Source organism: Bubalus kerabau, chromosome 22 (assembly GCF_029407905.1).
Source record: "Bubalus kerabau isolate K-KA32 ecotype Philippines breed swamp buffalo chromosome 22, PCC_UOA_SB_1v2, whole genome shotgun sequence".
Taxonomy (NCBI): Eukaryota; Metazoa; Chordata; class Mammalia; order Artiodactyla; family Bovidae; genus Bubalus; species Bubalus kerabau.
Genome location: NC_073645.1, coordinates 40,458,675 through 40,478,077, shown reverse-complemented (window position 1 = coordinate 40,478,077; position 19,403 = coordinate 40,458,675). Strand labels below are relative to the sequence as shown.

Here is a 19,403-nt window from a genome sequence, read left to right as displayed (position 1 = left end):
GGGGCCCTGGAGAATCATTGCTTGTCTCTCTAGTGTCCAGGGAAGATGCTGTGGGTGGAAGACAGGGAAGCAAAATTCTAGCACAGGACTCTTTATTGATTTTATCTCTGGCTTAGGGCTTCCTGCATGCCCATTATGTTCCACCCTGGTAAGAGGTGCAGTCATCATATTTCTTTAAGACTTTTAATTCAAAGTCTCATTCCCTTGCTTATATAAGTTTTTTGAGAAAGACTAAAAAGTGTCTGCCAGAAATTACTCATATTTTTTTAAAATGTGAGCTTTGTGTCATTGTGCTCTTGTGGCTTGAGATCAAGGCAGAAATAACATTTAAATGAACATCTCTGGTCAGTAAATAGCCCAAACCCTGAAGGAGTCCCACCTCCTAATTTCTAGTCCAGTCTATCTTCTAAATAGTATTAATATTTTGGAAGGTGGCAGCTTTATTCATTTTCTAGTTTTCCATTCTTAAATACCAATAGCCGAAAACTCTCCTTAAAAAAGGATCATGCCATAATTTAAGTACTTCCTTATTGGAATGTTCTAGTTGCTTCCACTTTTACTTCTATAGATGTTGTAAGGAAAATCCTTGTACATATACATGTTTGTTCTCATAGGAAATTCTTGGTTTCCAAGAATCGAATGCAATGGGAAACATTTAAATATTTCATTATGAAATATAGCACTAAATGCTAAGTCACTTCAGTCGTGTCCAACTCTGTGCGATCCCATAGACGGCAGCCCACCAGGCTCCCCCGACCCTGGGATTCTCCAAGCAAGAACACTGGAGTGGGTTGCCATTTCCTTCTCCAGTGCATGAAAGTAAGAAGTGAAAGTGAAGTCACTCAGTCGTATCCGACTCTTAGCAACCCCATGGACTGCAGCCCACCAGGCTCCTCCATCCATGGGATTTTCCAGTCAAGAGTACTGGAGTGGGGTGCCATTGAAATATAGCACACACATGTGTAAATATAATAAATATATATGATTAAAAAACAATTATGAAGTTAACACCTGTGTGCCTACTACCCAACTCAGACACTGGGATGTTACCAACACATATGAAGTTCTCTTTCTCCCAGACTGTACCCTCTTCCTGACCACTGATCTTGTCCTGGTCTCTCCCTCCGGAGATAATCACTATCATGACTTTTTGTGACTTGTGTCCCCTTATTTATAGTTTAACCAGTCGTATATGCATTCCCTAAATATACATATATGCATATTTTTGTTTTTGCATGTTTTGACCTGCATAAAGTGGAGCTATACCCTACATGTGCTTCTGTGACATACTTTTATGCACTTAATATGTTTCTAGGATTTATGCACATGGGTGCATATCATTATTTTTCATTGCTGCATACTATTCCTTTGACTATATCACTGTTTATTGATTTTACTGTTCTTGGGATTTCAACAGTTTCTAATTCTTGCTCCATATACAATTCTGCTACAGGCATTTTATCCAGGTCTCCTGGTGTACACATACAAGTGTTTCTCTAGGAGTGAAATTTGGATTGTGTTGATTTCTTCTGTACAACAATGTGAATCAGCGAATGTGAGTCAGGTGAACTGAAGTGGATGAAACTAGAGTCTGTTATACAGAGTAAAGTAAGTCAGAAAGAAAAAAACAAATATTGTATATTCACACACACATACACACACACACACATATATATATGAAATCTAGAAAAATGGTACTGATGAACCTATTTGAAGCATAGGAATAGAGACACAGATGTAGAGGCACAATGCTTTGACCAACCTTTGGGAGCAACACTGAGGAAGCATACATTTACCAAGTTCCTCAGGTGTATCAGAGCAGGAGACCCTGGTTTGATTCCTGGGTAGGGAAAATCTCCTGGAGAAAGGATAGGCTACAGTATTCATGGGCTTCCCTGGTGGCTCAGCTGGTAAAGAATCCACCTGCAATGCAGGAGACCTGGGTTTGATCACTGGGTTGAGAAGATCCCCTGGAGAAGGGATAGGCTACCCACTCCAGTATTCTGGCTTGGAGAATTTCATGGACTGTATAGTCCATGGGGTTGAAAAAAACTGGACATGACTGAAAACTTTCACTTCAAGTGTATCAAATAAATTGTCAGGCAAGTCACATGTAGCACTTTGTTATCTCATGTAATCTCTATGGCTACCCTTTGGCATGGAGTGTCTAGTCCCCATTTTGCAGGTGGGTAAACTGAGGGTCATATAGAGGTAGAGAAATTTCTCCAAGGTCACTGGCGTAGGTGGTAAAGGTGGGGTTTCCATCTTGCCTCATTATTCTCCTCATAGGTGATAATACTTGGCATGCAATTGGTGTTCAGAAAGTATTTGTAAATAAACAGAGGGAGGAAAAAGTATGGGGGACTGTGCTTAAAAACAGAACAAAAGAAAACCCAGACACTGACAGGCTCAAGAATCCAGCATGAATTTATCTGAGAGCTGCAATTCCCTCCCAAGCCCGGACCTGATCCTTGTAGCAGAGCTAAAGAGCAGGTTGGAAATTGCCGGCATGTCTGTGCTGGAGGGAAGGACCAGGACTCCGCACAGCCACCTGTCTTGGGTGAATCATCGTGTTCCTGACCTCCAGGATGACCTAGAGTGAAGCAGCAGGTGGCTGAGCAGACGGTGTCCTCTGTTAAGACAAGGCTCGGGCCATTCTGTGCTTGCTCAGGAAGCCCCCAGATGTGAGGCCAGCTCCCTCTTTTTCACTGCAGGATTTCAAAGAGAATTATAAAGAGGAATCTCTAATCCACGCAAGCCCTGGGGAAGAGGCCATCTTCTCTCCATGTGGGGAGAGGCTGGTTCATCATGGAAGCTGTAAATCAGGGGACTGGGTACCCCAGGCCAGCCCAGTGATCCTCAGGACTTGAGAGCCTGAACGTGGGCCTGGAGTCCAGCTGCAGCCCTCGTCACAGTGTGATTCTGGGCCTCACCTGACATCTTTGGAAGCTGGGAACGAGGCCCAGGCTCTGGGCCCAGGTGTCCCCACCCTTTTGGTACCTGAAATCCATCCCTGAGGATTGCTCTCCTTCCTTAGAGCTCAACACCCAGCTCCCACAGCCAATTAGAAAAAAAAACCAAGGGAGCTAACAAAGTAGGGCTGTTGCAAAAAAATTATATTTATGGAAGCAGTTGTGGAAAGGAACACTAATTCCTTTAAAAGAATTGGACTAATTTTAAAACATGGATTTATGGTAAGGGCTCCATGATCAGCCTACATTACTGCTTGAAAGAAAAAGAGAATTTAATAATAATAAATATGTGTTTATAAATATGTGTGTGTATATACAGAGCTTCCCTGGTGTCTCAGGTGGTAAAGAATCTGCCTGCAATGCAGGAGACCACGGTTTGATCCTTGGGTTAGGATACATATTTTGTAATACATGATTTTAAAAAATGTCATGCCTTTATTGACTTTACCAAGGTAAAGTCTACCTTGGCTTCCTTAGGTTATAATGCATTGTTCTTGTCACCTTCACATGTGAATGGGTATTAATATATTTTTATGTACTATAGTTTAATATTTATATATATGACTTTATATTTACTATACTTACATAAAATATGTAATAACTTTATACATTTTATGTTCTGTGTGTTTAATATATTTTATTATATTTATATATTTTATATCATGTAAATATGCAATTATACAGTTACCTTTATAATTGATACATAAATTTAAGATACAGATATAAATTACTTTATATTATATATACTTTTATAGGCTTCCCTTGTAGCTCAGTTGGTAAAGAATATGCCTGCAATGCAGGACAGGAGACCTTGGTTTGATTCCTGGGTCAGGAAGATCCCCTGGAAAAGGAAATGGCAACCTACTCCAGTATTCTGGCCTGGAGAATCCCATGGACAGAGGAGCCTGGCAGGCCATAGTCCAAGGAGTCGCAAGAGCTGGACACAACTTAGTGACTAAACTGCTGTATATACTTGTATATTCTACATATAAATATATGAATATAATATTTAATTTTTTTATATTTATATTTTCATAATTTATTTATAGAGGGCTTCCCAGGTGGCTCAGTGGTAAAGAATCTGCCTGCTAATGCAGAGTATGTGGGTTAGATCCCTGAGTTGGGAAGATCCCCTGGAGAAGGAAATGGCACTCGCTCCAGTATTCTTGCCTGGAAAATCCCAAGGACAGAGGAGCCTGGTAGGCTACAGACCCGTGGGGTCTCAAGAGTTGCACATGACTCAGTGACTAAATAACAACAGCAAATTTATTTATAAGTATATAAATAGAATATTAAAATTTTAAATATTTTATATGTATTTAAAAATGTATCAATGTATACTGTGAATGAGTGAACCTTGGCATATAAAGGGGGAGTGGGGCGATCGATGTCAACAGAGCTCCCATGAAAACAAAGGTGGGTGATTAAAAATAAGTGTGGGTTCCCCCTCCTGCTGTGAGATAATAGCAAATCTCCCAGAAAGCCCAGGTACAGCCTCTGAGCTCGCCTCAATGCATATCAGTCTTACGAGTCTCGTAAAGCTGCAGGCTTGTTAATCTAGAAGCCTGTACAGATGGACTAACTGAAGCTTTAGTCATTATACTTAATTGGGCGAGTGGCCCTCAGAGCTGTCTATAAACTGTGTGTTCACAGTGAGGTAATTAATAACGCCACTTCCTTTCGGGAGACATATCATTAGCCATTATTTCTAGAAACATGACATTGATCTCTTTATTCAGAGAGGTAATTGCAGGTTTCTGAAAAGAGTGTATGGTTTACCCAACAATTCCCCACAAATGACATCATCTCTGAATAGTAAAACCCACAAAATCTGTCATTTTGAATCCATAGTTGGGATTTTGTTCCCTAGGTGAAAAAAAGAAGATTCCAGGGGAAAAAAAAAAAAACATAATAAACTATTTTGGTATGGAAATAAGAGTGAAAGATAAGATTTGTTTTTTTAGATAGTAATGCTTTCTCTATCAGGTTGGTTGAGGGGTTGAGTTTGTGCCTGTCAGGATTAGAGCAAGAAGTGAAATAAAGTAATGATAAAAATTTTTAAAGTTTTATAACTATCTTTAGATAATAGTTTTCTTATCGTTTCTTACAACATGCTCATGGATGAATTAATTTCACTCTTAACATATAAAAGCCATGCATTCAAAAATTCAACTTAATGTTTAAAGGAGGTAGGAAAATACAACACAGAACACGACATTTTGCATTGATTGGATTCCACACTGTAGAGCAAGAATTACACGAGAATTTCAGAATTACTTTTGCTCAACCCTGTTGCTGACTAAACCATCAACAAGCCTACTGTCAGTATCCAGGTTAAATTGAAAAAAAAAAAAAGAATTAACTTGCACGCTTCACTTTTTTAGGGACTTAATGGGGTAGTGGTAGGATTAAGGAGAAACAAGACCTTTATTTATTTGGATTCTTTTCTTGACAGTTTCAAATCCTTGCCTGGTGTTTAGAACAACGTGAGTCCATTTGAGAAAGAAGAGTTTAGCAAATTACAAGGTAGCTTATTTAAGGGGCTTCCTTGGTAGCTCAGTGGTAAAGAACCCTCCTGCCAGCGTAGGAGACATGGGTTTGATCCTTGATCTAGGAAGATCCCCTGGAGAACGAAAAGGCAACCCACTCCAGTCTTCTTGCCTGGGAAATCCCATTGATAGAGGCACCTGGTGGGATCGCAAAGAAATCACAAAGAGTTGATATGACTTAGCAACTAAACAACAAAAGCTTATTTAAATCAGCTGCAAGATAATCTTCTTCCAAAGTCTTTGTCAATTTTACGCTGTGAACCTTTCAAATGTTGGTAATGTTTTCAAACCATGATTTTCCCAAAGCATCTTTCTTTTTATAAACTTGTTCAGCACCAAGTTCTCTGCTTTTTTCAGGTCTAATTCTAAATGGAAATCCTAAAACCACTGGTTTTGCCATACATCAGCATTTTTCAAGGATACTAAAGGGAACGTCAAACGTGCAAAGTGCTGCAAGTAAATATGGAACATGGTACATTTTCTCTTCTTCTTTTGCAAACTGCTGTGTATATTGGAGTATTAAAGGCCCTGAGAAGGCCTGTAGTGAAGGAAGCTCCTAAGCTTTGTTTACCTGGAGGATGTTTTTTAAGCTGTCTACCCTTTTAACTTTTCTGTTCTTTTAAAATGTTTGTAATAATGGGTTAAAGGAAAAATGGTTTTATTTCTTTTCCCCCATAATACTCATTAATATCCTGCAGAGTTACTATTTCTTAAGACCCCGTAGGACACATTATTTTAAGTGACTCCATTTAAGCTATTTGTTGAGTTTCTGTTCTTCTCAAATAAACATGAGACTCACCTGAATGTGGATTTACTGATTAAATATGAAAACTTTAAATTTGGAAACCATTGAACAGCACAGGTATGAATTTATTTCTGAGATATAAACTAATTTTCATTGTTCTTCAAAGCTGGTTAAGATGGTATTGACAAAACTGGATTTTCACTCGGCCTAAAAATAAAAGAGAAAAGATGTTTTTCATTAAACAGTTTTAATCAGCACAACATTTATGTTCCAAGAAATAAATTCAAAATTTTAAGAGAAACTTGGTGAAAAAAAATCTCTCTTAAACCTTAGGTTCAAATACATGATAAAATTAAAAATGATGTTCAAATGCCACAATAATTATTTTAAAGATAATCATAAAATGTCATTTAACGTCTCAATACCAAATGGATAGATTTTGGATTGAAAAATTTGGCATTTTAGGGTTTGGAGAATTGAAGAGGGTATTTACAGCTTATGGGTCTTAAAGACATAATCTCTTGATGAATTTGGTTAACATTATTAAAAGCTACATCTTAAATATCTATGCTTTATTTAATATATGAAGTTTATTAGCATGGTTGTCTGTTGGATTTTATTTTTAACCTAGCAGGAGCATATGCATTTTAATCTAAATTTAATCTAAATGCTCAAATTTATCTTCAAATGCTTTACTGAGCTAATTATGCAGATATATCTTGCTAATGCAGCAAACAACTCTATCCAAGATGTACTTTGGATGCCTAATTATTCATAAGATTTAAAAATCCTTTGATTAAAACAAATCACTCCCATTGAGAATCAAACCATCTATTTCCCTCTCCCAAATTCATCTTGACATATCCTTGTTCATTATATTTGCCACCAGTAGGAATTTTCCCAGGGGGATGGGAGCACCCTGAGACGGAGGTCTAGGGATGGGTGCCACGAAGGTTTCTCTGAAGGGCATCCTTCTAGGGTTTATTAATTTTAGGGATATTAAAATGTACTGATTACTCTAATGCTTTCCTAATGTTTTGGATTATTCTATGCGTGACAGATAAACAATGGGAAGTCTTCTAAGGGGTATTTAAGTTAAGCAAATAAATTCTGGCTACTTCAAGTTAGTGGATCAAGATGTTTTTGTCTTTCCTGCCTTGGCGGGTCTGATAAAATCAGAAACTTCTCAACCTCTTTGGATTTTTAAGTAGGAAAGAAAGACCAGATTTAGGTCTGGATGCCTCTCCCTGGGCCCACTGAACCCGAACCAAGTGGCTGTGGATTGCAGAAACAAGAGTTTCTTTGTCATCTTCATTAATCAAACCGACCAAGCCAGATGAATGGGAGGCATTTTTTAAAGTAAAATAATTCACTGGAATTTGGATGTCTTTCTCTTTAAATAGTTTGATGAGCCCCAAGACTGAGACTTGTCAAACACCTGGCATTAACCCTGTGCTGCTGACCGAGGGAAAGGCAAAGGGATGCGCTGGGGGAAAGAGCTGAATGGGAGGCCTTTTCTGCTCAGCCTGTGCTCCAGATGAAAAGAATCATTACCACAATGATACTTCTAATTATACTGTCATTAGGATATGTCTTCAGTTTGCTGTGGGGCCGGGAGCCTTGCCTTTAGACAACATGATCCAGGAGATGGGGAAAGAGGGGAGGCCTGGAAGGCACTTAACCCTTTCACCAGATGCTCACAAGTTACATCCTCACATCGTGGAACCCACGAGTTTTCTTCCCACCTTTTAGGGTCCAAACAAGCGACACACATGTTGCTGTAAGAAAACAGACCAGGGAGGGGCTCTTGGCACAGCCACCATGACCCACATCACACATGCCAATGCAATTCCATGCTCTTATGTCCTCCCAAAGTTCCACTCACGGTCAGCTGGTGGACAGCTTGCTGTCTGTGGAATATTTATTATCAGTCTAACCACCTCTGCACCACTGTAACAATTGACCCAGCAACTATACTTTAGTATTCCTAATTCTAGTGCGTTTACAAAAGCAAAACTGGGTGCTGCAGAGTTAAGGGTATAGGGCAGTGTGTCTGTCCATGGAAGAGTGCAGCTCCTAGCAGAAAGGTATGTGCTTTGGCGTTTGATGGGCTTGGATCTGAATCCCAGCCTCTTAACTTGCTGGATCTTTGGCCTTCAATAGATGAGAAGTTTCTAAGCAGATTTCCTCATCTGTAAAACGGGGATGCATTATAATACCTACCTCACAGGGCTATTTGGAGGAATACATGACAGTTCATACACACTGCTAAATGGTACTTAGGAAATGTGTAGCAAACACTTAAGAGGATGATAATGAAGTGGTAGTTCTAAACAATTTTCCTAAAGTGAATGTACATTCTCCTGAAGTGACCACTCTATGAGAAGTCCTGATAGCCTTATGGTAATGAAATCTACTGATGGATTTCCTTTTTCTGATGATAAAGGCTAAGTGACCTTCTGTAGATTTCAGCTGCAAAGGACCTAAAGAAGACTGGTTAGTGAACTGGATTCTTTAGTTTCTAAGTCTGCTTTGAATACCACAAGCTCCTGAAAACTGTTTTGGAATAGCCACCCAGTAAGACATATTTTCCTAATAAGATAATATGCTTTATTATGGTGACATTTGGATAGTGAGAATGATATTGTTAGGAAGACTCTTTGAATATTTGGGGGGGGACTTTATTCTTCAGGATAATGAACCACAATGCCCCAAATGGGGTCATAGATTTTAGCATCAATAAATCCAATCCTACTGACATCTTTTAAAAATGGTGTCTGCCTCCAGTCTTCAGCTGGAGCTAAGATTCTCAAAAACATTTTAGTTATATATTCTTCATACATATAAATGGATTTAATGCATAGGATGAGAATTTGAACTATTGGGAAGAAAAGCACTATATTGAAAGTATTCTCATCAGATCAGATCAGATCAGATCAGTCGCTCAGTCGTGTCCGACTCTTTGCGACCCCATGAATTGCAGCACACCAGGCCTCCCTGTCCATCACCAACTCCCGGAGTTCACTCAGACTCACGTCCATCGAGTCAGTGATGCCATCCAGCCATCTCATCCTCTGTCGTCCCCTTCTCCTCCTGCCCCCAATCCCTCCCAGCATCAGAGTCTTTTCCAAAGAGTCAACTCTTCGCATGAGGTGGCCAAAGTACTGGAGTTTCAGCTTTAGCATCATTCCTTCCAAAGAAATCCCAGGGCTGATCTCCTTCAGAATGGACTGGGCTATTTTTCTTAGAATAGCAAATATATAACTGTTTGTATTAAACAATAGTCTAGAGAAACCACAATTTAAGCTATTTCAAAATAAGTCATTCTTGAATTTCACACTTAGAGAGTATGGATTTTTCATGACACTTAATCAGAAGTATATTCTGGAAGGATTTATTTTACTGACAAGTACCACTAAAGATCCACTATGGTGAGTGGTTTGGGGCTAGTACAAAGCAACCATGAAAGGGAGTGAGTGTTATCAGAGGACACACACACACACACTCTCTCTCTCTCTCTTTTTATGCAAATTTTATGCAAAATACATGTATGTAAATATATGTTTATATATACATCTCAGACAGTTGTATAACTATATTTGTACACATTCCAGATAATTACTGACCACTAAAAAAAATATTCAGTGTTTTTGTCATTTATTTCTAACTCAGTAATGGGAGTTTCATTAGTGAAATTATTATTTTATTTAAGTCCTTACTATGATTATTTTAAAGTTTATACATCTTGAAGGTTTTGGTATCACAGTAAAGTCAAATTATTATGAACTCAGAAGGATCACTAAGTCCAGAAGCTAGTTAATTTCTACAGCCATTGTAAAGATGACATTGTATTGCTATGAATTTTAATTAAAATGGCAGACTTTGTTTAATCCTTTTATTAAAAAAAGCTCCGTACAAGGCAAGTAAAAAGTTTATGCAAGAAAGCAGTTAATTTTTTAGATGTTTTAATGTTTTTTTCTGTTCAAATCTCATAAACGGAGCCCTCCATCAGTCCATTTTTTCCTTAGAAGGCAATTTTCCACCTATTTGGTATAAAAAGTAGAGCCTGGAATTTGCTTTAAGTATAATTAGGGCCCTAAAATGTATGGTTGGTCTCTGAAAACTATATCTCCGAGCTCTCTTGCAATACAAGTTAATTAACTGGATTTAGATATTTGCAAGATGATATATTTAATGGGATTACTGCTCATATAATGTTCTCAGTGACTGATTTGCAATCTAAGCTCACAGAACCGAGTGCTGAATTTCCAGCTCTTTGAGAGTTAATGTTGTGTTAAAGAAAAGTACAATTTGAACCTCATTGTTCATGAATAGGTGAGTTATTCCCGTGAAATGGAGCTGGGCCCTACAAGGGCTGCAGTGGGCAGATGCGTGATCAGGAGCTCGGAAACCATTACATTCCAGCCACTGCCCCAGGTAGCTGGATCCCCACACCTGAACTCCTGACAAGTTCAAGGCAATTGTGTGTCCGTCAAAATATAAAGGCCCATTATTCACTGTCTGTCTCCCAAGTGGGATCAATTAGATGCTTCTGCTCCACAGGCTTAAAGATAAACACCTATGTTTTGGTTGGTTGAGAGTTAAAATGAAACCATACATAACCATTCTGCATCCTTAGACCTGACCATTGTGAGCTCTGAATGCTCTAAATCCACCTTTCAAAGCAGTCATTCAAAATATTTGTGATGATTTTAGCAGACTAGGCAGAAAGGTAAGGAATAATTTGCTCTGAAGGAAGATCAGTAGAAAAATGTCAGCCTTCCAAAAAAAAAAATCTTTTCCTAGTCTTGTCTGCCTTTGTCTTACTCTCTCTTTTTTGTTAAGCAAATATATTTCTGTCCATCAGTTGGGCTCCCTCTAATGTTATAGCTTCAGTCACTGAACATGATAGCACTAATGAATGTAATTTAAATCTTTCTGATCAGTGGACTACATAAAAATAGCATTTTAACTAAAATGTTGAAACTTTTATTAAATGTATAAATATTAGCTCAGTCAAATGACTCCTAAGAGAAAATGTAAATCCTCCCTTGGTTGGAAGGCTACATCATAACGCATCCAGTTTCTCATTTTCATTGAAACTTTGTGCGTGAACCATCCTTTGTATTTGACCTAATGAGATCATTTCCAGAGATCCAGAAGTAAAGTCTGTGCCTTGTACCCCAGCTTCCTGATCACCACTGAACTCTCTCAAGCCAGAGGCTGACTTTAAAAGGACGTGTCTTTCCATAATATAGACATGCCAGTTTCCTTCTGTTTTTAGCCAAGTAACTCCTCAGGGTGAGCTGTTAGGCAAAAATGAAAGTATAATTTGAATATGGGGGGAAAATTCAGAAACTTGAATCACTGGTGTGAAGCAGAGAAGTCATTTGATCTAAGTTCACTTTATGGATAAGAAGGCTGTAATCCAAAGAAATCAGGTTCTTTGTTGGATGGTCCAGGCTAAAGGGGAGGTGTATGAAGAAGGGAAGGAGTCTGGCTTCTACTCTTCTTTCTTCTAGAATACTCTACAAAGTAGAAGAAGCTCACGGGCATGCACTCAAATAGTTCCCTTCTGTAAGCCTGCTTTTGTTGTCGTTCAGTTGCTAAGTCATGTCCAACTCTTTGTGACCCCCATGGACTCTAGCATGCCAGGTTCCATGGCATTCTTCCAGCAAGAATAGTGGAGTGGGTTGCCATTTCCTTTTCCAGGGGAACCTCCTAAACCAGAGATCGAAGCCATGTCTTCTGCATTGGCAGACGGATTCTTTATCCCTGAGCCACCAGCGAAGCCTTCTAAACTAGACACCTGCCCATTACAGGTGTCTAGTTAGGGAAGCCTGCTAAACTAGGCACCTGCCCATTACAGGTGTCTAGTTTAGCAGACTTCCCTGGTGGCTCAGGGATAAAGAATCCACCTGCCACCTGTAAAATGGGCAGGAGAAGGCAATGGCATCCCACTCCAGTACTCCTGCCTGGAAAACCCCATGGACGGAGGAGCCTGGTGGGCTGCAGTCCATGGGGCCGCTAAGAGTAGGACACGACTGAGAGACTTCACTTTCACTTTTCACTTTCATGCACTGGAGAAGGAAATGGCAACCCACTCCAGTGTTCTTGCCTGGAGAGTCCCAGCGATGGAGGAGCCTGGTGGGCTGCCGACTATGGGGTCACACAGAGTTGAACACGACTGAAGCGACTTAGCAGCAGCAGCAGCAGCAGTACATGGGCAATCCCTTCTTCAGCCATGGTTGGGGACATAGGGCTTAGCACATACCCCAGCAGTCCTGCAGAGATTTGGGATCTTGCTCCAAGGGCTCCTAACTTGTTGGGGCAGACACCCATCCCCTACCCCTCTATCCCTCCCCCTTGTCTTCTAATTTGTCCAGCAGCTTAGGGATTTTCTAAGCCCCTTGAGCCTTTTTTCTCAATCCACCTTAGCTGAGACATTGCAGCTTTTCTGTATTTTCACGTGTTTTAGCTCTGGAGGTTCACGGAGAGAACTATTTTCCTACCTTATTGAACTTTTCCGAAGTCAAGGGAGTTGGATTCGGCCTCCCAGTCCTTTTCACCTCATTAACCTCTACCCTTCCTACAGATCTCAGCTCATTCTCAAGCCTTTCCTGACCTTCACAACCGGGTCAATCCCACCAGCGCAGGTTTCCATCACATCATGCATTTTTCTGTGCAGCACTTAACATAATTGGAATTTTATATGAGTTTGTGTGCTATTTCTAATATAACTTTTTATTTTGCAATAGTTACAACTGACAAGAATTTGGAAATTTTGTATTGAGAATTCTTGCCTACTCTTCACCCAGGTTCCCTGCTAACAACATCAATGATAATATCAGATATAAGGCAGTATATTGTGAAAGCTGGGACTTGACGTGTGTGTGTGTGTGTGTGTGTGTGTGTGTGTATGTTTGCATGCATGCATGCTCAGTTGCATCTGACTCTTTGCAACAGCATGGACTGTAGCCCGCCATGCTCCTCTATCAGTGATGGTGGTTTAGTCGCTAAGTCGTGTCCGACTCTTGTGACCCCATGTACTGTAGCCTGCCAGGCTCCTCTGTCCATGGGATTCTCCAGCCAAGAACACTGGAGTGGGTTTCCATTTCCTTCTCCAGGGCATCTTCCTGACCCAGGAGTCAAACCTGGGTGTCCTGCATTGGAGGCAGATTCTTTACTGACTGAACTACAAGGGAAGTCCCATGGGGTGCAATACTATTTATTCAGGTAAAAATCTTATTCAGATGTCATGAGTCTTTTCATGAGTATTGTATACGCGTGCATGTGTTTTAAGTCGCTTCAGTCATGTCTGACTCTTTGCGACCCTATGAACTGTTGCCCTCCAGGCTCCTCTGTCCATGAGGATTCTCTAGGCAAGAATACTGGAATAGGTTGCCATGCCCTCCTCCAAGGGATCTTCCCTACCCAGGGATCGAACCCATGTCTCTTATATCTCCTGTATTGGCAGGCAGGCTCTTTACCACTAGTGCTACCTGGGAAGCCCACTGTGTGTGTGTAGATTTATGAAATTTCAGATTCCAGAAGCTCCTGCTACAATGCTACAATCAGGATACAGAGCTATTCCTTCATCACAAAGAAACTCCCTTGACCCCTGCACCCTTTCTCCAGCTCTAACCCCTGGTAACCACTGACCCTTGTTTATTACTGTAGTGTTATAACTTTGGGAGTGTTATGTGAATGGATTCATGCAGCCTGTAACTCTCTAAGAATGGCTTTAACCCTCAGTACAATCCATCCAAGTTGTTTGTGTTGATCAATCATTTGATGCCTTTTACTACTAATATTCCTTGATATGGATGTGCCACCATTTATTTATCCATTCACCTGTTCATGGATATTTGGGTTGTGTCCAAGTTGGGGTTGTTACTATAAAACTTCTATAAACATTAGCATAGTGGTTTTTGCGTGAACATACATTTTCATTTCTCTTGAACAAATAGCCAGGAGGGTGACTGATAGGGTGCATGTTGTGTGTATGTTTATAAGAAACTGTTGAACTGTTTTCTAGCAAGGCTGTACCTTGTTACATCCTCACCAGCAATATAGGAGGTATCATCTAGTTGTTTCACATAGTCATCGGCATTTGGTATCCACAGAGTTTTTTTAAATTTTAGCAATTCTAATAGGTGTGGAGTTGTATCTCATTATATCTCTATTTTTATGTACATAACTTTAATGGCTGATGGTGTTGGACACCTTTCTATGTGCTCATTTGCATTTATATATCCTCTTTGGTGAAGCAGTCTGTACAAATCTTGCCCGTTTCCTAATCGGTTTGTTTGTTTTCTTCTGTGGAATCCAGAGTGTCCTCTATATATTTTGAAACAAGCCCTTTGTCAAATATGTGATGTGCAGATATTTTATTCCACTCTGAAGTGTATCATTTTATCTTCAGAGGGTGTTGTGCAAAGCAAAAGTTCTTAATTTTGGCTAGTCCAATTTATTTTTTCTTTTATGGATCATGCCTTGTACAATCCATATGGCTGAGAGATCAAAGTCTAGGGAAACTTTGCATAATCCTCAGTCACAAAATCCCCAGATGATTCCGATCTGGTTGAAGCATCAAGCATTGGGCCAGCTTAGGGTCCTTTCTTATATGAATATCTATGACGCTAGTGTCAGGGTTTCAAGAAAGCACTAAGAATCCTTTAGTTCACTGCAACAAACAGAGAATGAGGGCCTCCTAAATGCAAAGCATCGTTAGCTACAAAGATGACATTGTCTTTGCAAATGTACAGTCAAGTAGGAGTGGGATCTCCAGTGGATAAATGGCCCTAATAAGGGTGGGATCAAGGAAGGGCTCTACTGGTGAAGAAAGCAAAGGTCACATCTGTGAGGGGAATTAGGAAGTCTGCGTGGGCCAGTGGCATTTGAGAATACATAGGAAGATTTCAGCAGGCAGAAGCTGGGAGTGGAGAGCAGACTTCTGGTGAGAAGGACTACGTAAACAGAACTTGCACATGGAAAGTACACAGTGTGTTAGAAACAACACAAAACATTCAGTTTCCAAGTGAAAGAGAAGGGGGACGATGATGGGAACGTGGTTCTAAGAGCATGTTATGAAGATTTTGAGCATTACTTTACTAGTATGTGAGATGAGTGCAGTTGTGCAGTAGTTTGAGCATTTTTGGCATTGCCTTTCTTTGGGATTGGAATGAAAACTGACCTTTTCCAGTCCTGTGGCCACTGCTGAGTTTTCCAAATTTGCTGGCATATTGAGTGCAGCACTTTCACAGCATCATCCTTCAGGATTTGAAATAGCTCAACTGGACTTCCATCACCTCCACTAGCTTTGTTCATAGTGATGCTTTCTAAGGCCCACTTGACTTCACATTCTAGGATGTCTGGCTCTAGGTGAGTGATCACACCATCGTGATTATCCTGGTCGTGAAGCTCTTTTTTGTACAGTTCTTCTGTGTATTCTAGCCACCTCTTCTTAATATCTTCTGCTTCTGTTAGGTCCAGACCATTTCTGTCCTTTATCGAGCCCATCTATGCATGAAATGTTCCCTTGGTATCTCTAGTTTTCTTGAAGAGATCTCTAGTCTTTCCCATTCTATTGTTTTCCTCTATTTCTTTGCATTAATCACTGAGGAAGTCTTTCTTATCTCTCCTTGCTATTCTTTGGAACACTGCATTCAGTTCAGTTCAGTCTCTCAGTCGTGTCCGACTCTCTGCGACCCCATGAATTGCAGCACGCCAGGCCTCCCTGTCCATCACCAACTCCTGGAGTTCACTCAGACTCACGTCCATCGAGTCAGTGATGCCATCCAGCCATCTCATCCTCTGTCGTCCCCTTCTCCTCCTGCCCCCAATCCCTCCCAGCATGTCCTTTCCAGTGAGTCAACTCTTCACATGAGGTGGCCAAAGTATTGGAGTTTCAGCTTTAGCATCAGTCCTTCCAAAGAAATCCCAGGGCTGATCTCCTTCAGAATGGACCGGTTGGATCTCCTTGCAGTCCCAGGGACTCTCAAGAGTCTTCTCCAACACCACAGTTCAAAAGCATCAATTCTTCGGGGCTCAGCCTTCTTCACAGTCCAACTCTCACATCCATACATGACCACTGGAAAAACCACAGCCTTGACTAGATGGACCTTTGTTGGCAAAGTAATGTCTCTGCTTTTTAATATGCTATCTACATTGGTCATAAGTTTCCTTCCAAGGAGTAAGTGTCTTTTAATTTCATGGCTGCAATCACCATCTGCAGTGATTTTGGAGCCAAAAAAAAGAAAGTCTGACACCGTTTCCACTGTTTCCCCATCTATTTCCCATGAAGTGATGTGACCACATGCCATGATCTTAGTTTTCTGAATGTTGAGCTTTAAGCCAACTTTTCCACTCTCCACTTTCACTTTCATCAAGAGGCTTTTTAGTTCCTCTTCACTTTTTGCATTAAGGGTGGTGTCATCTGCATATCTGAGGTTACTGATATTTCTCCCGGCAATCTTGATTCCAGCTTGTGCTTCTTCCAGCCCAGCATTTCTCATGATGTATTCTGCATATAAGTTAAAGAAGCAGGGTGACAATATACAGCCTTGACGTACTCCTTTTCCTATTTGGAACTAGTCTGTTGTTCCATGTCCAGTTCTAACTGTTGCTTCCTGACCTGCATACAGATTTCTCAAGAGGCAGGTCAGGTGGTCTGGTATTCCCATCTCTTTCAGAATTTTCCACAGTTTATTGTGATCCACACAATCAAAGGCCTTTGCATTCAGATGCTTATATCTTTCCTTTTCTCCTTTGCTTTTCGCTTCTCTTCTTTTCACAGCTATTTGTAAGGCCTCCCCAGACAGCCATTTTGTTTCTTGCATTTCTTTCCCATGGGGATGGTCTTGATCCCTGTCTCTTGTACAATGTCATGAACCTCAGTCCATAGTTCATCAGGCACTCTATCTATCAGATCTAGTCCCTTAAATCAATTTCTCACTTCCACTGTATAATCATAAGGGATTTGATTTAGGTCATACCTGAATGGTCTAGTGGTTTTCCCCACTTTCTTCAATTTCAGTCTGAATTTGGCAATAAGGAATTCGTGATCTGAGCCACAGTCAGCTCCTGGTCTTGTTTTTGCTGACTGTATAGAACTTCTCCATCTTTGGCTGCAAAAATATAATCAATCTGATTTCAGTTTTAGAAAAGGCAGAGGAACCAGAGACCAAATTGCCAACATCCGCCAGATCATCGAAAAAGCAAGACAGTTCCAGAAAAACATCTATTTCTGCTTTATTGACTATGCCAAAGCCTTTGACTGTGTGGATCACAATAAACTGTGGAAAATTCTGAAAGAGATGGGAATACCAGACCACCTGACCTGCCTCTTGAGAAATCTATATGCAGGTCAGGAAGCAACAGTTAGAACTGGACATGGAACAACAGACTAGTTCCAAATAGGAAAAGGAGTACGTCAAGGCTATATATTGTCACCCTGCTTCTTTAACTTATATGCAGAGTACATCATGAGAAATGCTGGGCTGGAAGAAGCACAAGCTGGAATCAAGATTGCCGGGAGAAATATCAGTAACCTCAGATATGCAGATGACACCACCCTTAATGCAAAAAGTGAAGAGGAACTAAAAAGCCTCTTGATGAAAGTGAAAGTGGAGAGTGGAAAAGTTGGCTTAAAGCTCAACATTCAGAAAACTAAGATCATGGCATGTGGTCACATCACTTCATGGGAAATAGATGGGGAAACAGTGGAAATGGTGTCAGACTTCTCTTTTTTTTGGCTCCAAAATCACTGCAGATGGTGATTGCAGCCATGAAATTAAAAGACACTTACTCCTTGGAAGGAAACTTATGACCAATGTAGATAGCATATTAAAAAGCAGAGACATTACTTTGCCAACAAAGGTCCGTCTAGTCAAGGCTGTGGTTTTTCCAGTGGTCATGTATGGATGTGAGAGTTGGACTGTGAAGAAGGCTGAGCCCCAAAGAATTGATGCTTTTGAACTGTGGTGTTGGAGAAGACTCTTGAGAGTCCCTTGGACTGCAAGGAGATCCAACCGGTCCATTCTGAAGGAGATCAGCCCTGGGATTTCTTTGGAAGGACTGATGCTAAAGCTGAAACTCCAATACTTTGGCCACCTCATGTGAAGAGTTGACTCACTGGAAAGGACATGCTGGGAGGGATTGGGGGCAGGAGGAGAAGGGGACGACAGAGGATGAGATGGCTGGATGGCATCACTGACTCGATGGACGTGAGTCTGAGTGAACTCCAGGAGTTGGTGATGGACAGGGAGGCCTGGCGTGCTGCGATTCATGGGGTCACAAAGAGTCAGACATGACTAAGCAACTGAACTGAACTGAACTGAACTGATGAAGATTTTGAAAGATAAGTAGAAGTCTTTCTACTCAGTATTCTAGGAATAGAGGGAACCCACTAGGAATTTGGGGCAAGAAGATGGATTAGATATACTTTGAACTTGGGAATATATAGCTGGCAAGGGGTGTGATGTGATGCTTAGATTGGGGTAGGGAGAGAATGCTGGCTCAAGCAAGCAGGCTTTTCTTGGCTCCTTGTGTGTGATGGGTACTAACTCAGTACAACTTCATGGGAAAGAGGAAGAATAGTAAATAGGACCTGGGAATTGAATGTCCTATGAAGTACCTGAATGAAAGATGTCTTTCTTGAAATAGACTTGTATTTGTCCAACATTTCAGTTGTCTGAACATGATTTTGAGCAACAAGAAAAATAATGTATGCATTAAAGTTATGTTACAGCTTGTGTATGTGCTCGTGCATACTCAGTCACTTCAGTCATTGCTGACTCTTTGCGACCCCATGGACTGTAGCCCACCAGGATCCTCTGGCAGTGGGATTCTGTAGGCAAGAATACTGGAGCGGGTTGCCATGCCCTCCTCCAGGGGATCTTCCCGATCCAGGAATCGAATCCACATCTCCTGCATTGCAGGAAGATTCTTTACCCACTGAGCCACCTGGGAAGCCCCATGATATAGCTTACTTGGCAAAAGAAAAAAAAAAAAAATGGGCAAAGGATGGAAAAAGTGATTGGCTCACCCAAGATCATTAGTTACACAGTATATCCCAGCTATTCAAAAAGCCTCCAAGAGCTGTGTGTAGAAGAGCTAACTCCACTGCCCCCGGCT

General features: G+C 40.7%; 1 long non-coding RNA gene across 2 annotated transcripts; it reads right to left on the bottom strand.

The window, feature by feature from the left end:
- Nucleotides 1-4,383: 4,383 nt before the first annotated feature.
- Nucleotides 4,384-7,657, bottom strand: LOC129636512 (uncharacterized). Of its 2 annotated transcripts, none has more exons than XR_008706974.1 (3): nucleotides 7,385-7,657; nucleotides 6,321-6,473; nucleotides 4,384-5,659 (listed from the first exon to the last, which is right to left on the bottom strand). It is a non-coding gene; the product is annotated as an uncharacterized LOC129636512 (long non-coding RNA). The 2 variants fall into 2 exon arrangements; XR_008706973.1 differs by having other exon boundaries at nucleotides 7,458-7,656.
- Between the last annotated feature and the right edge of the window lie 11,746 nt (nucleotides 7,658-19,403).